Raw genomic sequence first — 3,667 nt, 5'->3', positions numbered from 1 at the left:
TACCATTGGTTGTAGTGATCCTGCCTGAAGGTGTCAAAATGATGAGGATATCTGAATGGCAGCTGATAAAGGAAATTCCCCAGTTATGTAAAGTGTGCTTTTCATTCATTAATGTCTTTGCTAATTGTCACTATATGGATTGTTTTACATATCTAAGATAGTACTGGTCCTTACCTTTTAATGTTCATTGTTACAGTTTCTCCTGACCCTTGTATAACAGATTTGAACACACACACACACGTGTAAGCGAAATACAGAGCACTATAGCTCAGGCTAATTTTAATTATAAAATAAGTAGTAAAATATTAATGAGTTGAAGGAAATGTTTACAAATTGTAATGGAAGAATACGTTGAAGAACATCAGTTGAAAAGATTAGAAATGGTTCTGGCAGAAAATGTGAAGTGATTGAAAAAAACAAAAAAAAGTAAAGACAATATGTGACTAAGACAGAAATCTTTTAAGTAAAATGCAAGCTATAATACACACATCTGAATTTCTTTTCACAATTGAAAAGAATGAGAATTATGTATTTTCTATATCTCTTATAATGAGGACAGATGAAAATCTACCTAGTGCATCAGTGCAAACAACCTCTTTCATCTTTTTAATAAATCCTCAACAAATAATCTTAGATTTAGGAAGATTTATTTTATTTATGTGAAACCTTTAAATCTTATATATGTGGAATATATAAGTCTATACATACATGTAAATCATGAATATATACCTATGTATGTATTAATCTTATATATTATGTGGTATGTATAAATCTATATATACATGTAAATCATAAATATACATATTGTATGTATCAATTTTATATATTATGTGTTATGTATAAATCTATACTACATGTAAATCATATATATATATAGATAGATAGATAGGTAGATACACCATTTTACAAATGATTACTACTTAAATTTTAAAAAGTGAGAATGTAGACTGTCTGTTAAGTTAGATAAATTCAAAGGAAATAACTTAATAGAAAAATCACTTCTATTTCCTTAAACTTCAGCAACAAAACTTTATAGTTCTTATGAAAAACACACAATTATTAGCTTATATTCATTAAATGACCTTAGTCTTGAACTAAACCCAGTCAATACAAATAGGTTTCAATTTAAACTTAGGCATTCAACATAAAATTAAGTTTCTACCTTATCTAAAATAAATCTGCAATGTTCAGTAAGCTTATATTTCATCGTTGCTTTAAATTTTCTTTTCTTAAATCATGGAAACCAAAGTCTTTGTCATGGTATGTTAATCTAAATAGTATACATTATTTAGTTGATACTTAGCAGTTCTATGTGTAATGTCTAACCCTTACAATGATCTAACCTAGTGGTTCTCAATGGCCTTTTATAAATGACTTCACCTCATATTTTGCAGTAAAAAAAAGTCAGATTATTTTAGTCTATAAGATGCTAACTTTGTGCAGTAGATTAGCATCTATATTTTATTTTACTATTCCATCCAGCATATATCTTACCTATGCAAAACAAGACAAATTTTACTATGTCTCTGCAGATTGAAAAATGATGAACAACCTTAATGTTCAAACCTTTCTGGATTCTCAGAGGTGACTACATCAATTTGATCTACTCTAGAGAAGCAAGCCACCAATGTGTTTATTTACTCAACAAATCCAGTAGCTACAGAGAATTGGTGTTACTCCCAACTAAATTTTTATGTAATTACTAAAAAAGATGAAGACTTATATGGGGAAACTTGAGGCATTATCAGTTATATTTCTATCCGCTGAAAACATAATGTCCTACATATTCTAAGCTGACAAATTAAACTACAAGTATCAAACCTGTACCTTAAGTACAGCCTCTTTAAATACTGTGTTCCCTTGACAAATTAAACTACAAGTATCGTACCTGCACCTTAAGTACAGCCTCTTTAAATACTGTGTTCCCATGACAAATTAAACTACAAGTATCGTACCTGCACCTTAAGGGCAGCCTCTTTAAATACTGTGTTCCCTTGACAAATTAAACTACAAGTATCGTACCTGTACCTTAAGTACAGCCTCTTTAAATACTCTGTGTTCCCATGACACTTTTTACCCCAAAAGAGCACTGCTATCCAAGTCAACCCTTTTCATACCAACCAGACAGAGACTGCTTCTGATTTTATGATATAAATTTTTTATTTTGACTCATTAGATTTCAGATTGTTTTGAATTAATTATGCTTTATCTCACGGCTTCAAGATTTTGATGATGTGGATGCTATTTTTGGAATGACTGGGTAGAGTAAGTGTAAGAGACCAGATCTGGCCAGTTTGAACATAAAACACAGAACATTTGAGTAATGATAGTTATTTCATTAAATTCATTGTTTTCAAAATAAATTGAAACACAGGCTGTGTATTCAGAAGAGATATAGTAAAGAATGGGCTAATCTGTCTTTTCAATTATCTGGTACCAATAAGTTCATCTTACTGTATTAGGATAAAATGAATGACTGTAAACTGAAGGGACTAATCACCACTAGATTGTGAGTTTAAACTATATTACAGCCAGCCATCATACTATGACTTATTTTTACTTGTCAGAATCAATCTAGCTAAAGTTAAATAAATGTTCTATTTCAACATTATACCCATTACTTAAAACATTAGTTCAAACAATTCATTGGCAAACACTCAATCCTGCAAAAAAAAAAACAAGCTAAGATTTCTATTTTCCTTTCTGAACTAATACCAATGGGTTGAGAATAAGATAATTATTCCAGTAACTTAATGAAATATCTCAATGTCAAACAAACCTAATCTAATTTGAGTCATGTTAATATCTTCAGTAGTTTAGTAGACAGAGTTCGTTTGTATTCCCTTCAAAGTGACAAAACCAACAGATAATAAGAATAACAAAGAATGCTAATCTTAATCAAATTATCTGTCATAAAGTTATTCTTCAATGGCCATTTTAATTGATAGCTTTACATGGTCAGTGTGTGTGTGTATGTATACATGTTATTTTTCACCAAATCACCATCAAAATTGCTATTTGTCATCACCATAATCATTAGCATTATCATCATAGTAACTACTCTTTCCAACTGAAGATGAGGATTTAAAACATGTATGTCTGTGTGTATGTGTAACTCATGCAAGGACTAAATATATTTGACAGTTATATAATTTAACAAAACAAAAAAAAATTCCTCTCAAAAAAAACCCCTGTAGCTTTGGAAATCTTGGGTAAAATGATAGAATTGGATATATTTGACTTATGTACATATTTTAGTTGCATAAAGAATATCAGTAAAATAAACTGGGACCAATAAAAGCACAGAGTAAAATGAGAATGTGAAATTTTAAATGTTAATTTTGGCGTTTGCTATTTTAAAGGAATTTTAAGAATAACAACAGAATATTTACTGATGGGAATGGTGACTCAATACTAAAAGTAAAGTGAAGTTTATATAAAATTAGTTTTCACTGGGACTTGTGTCTGATGGATTATTCAACCAGATGGAAATTTTTTTCTAATGTTTATATAGATAGATAATAGAAAGTTTTGTTATAAGAAAAGAGTGTTAAGGTCATAATTACAATTGCCTTTTCATCTTTAATTTGTTTCAGCCACTGGTTCGTGATCATACTGGGGCACGGCCTTGAATGGTTTAATCAAACAAACTAACTCCAGTACCTAT

This window comes from Octopus sinensis, linkage group LG2 (assembly GCF_006345805.1).
Source record: "Octopus sinensis linkage group LG2, ASM634580v1, whole genome shotgun sequence".
Taxonomy (NCBI): Eukaryota; Metazoa; Mollusca; class Cephalopoda; order Octopoda; family Octopodidae; genus Octopus; species Octopus sinensis.
This window is presented reverse-complemented; position numbering follows the sequence as displayed.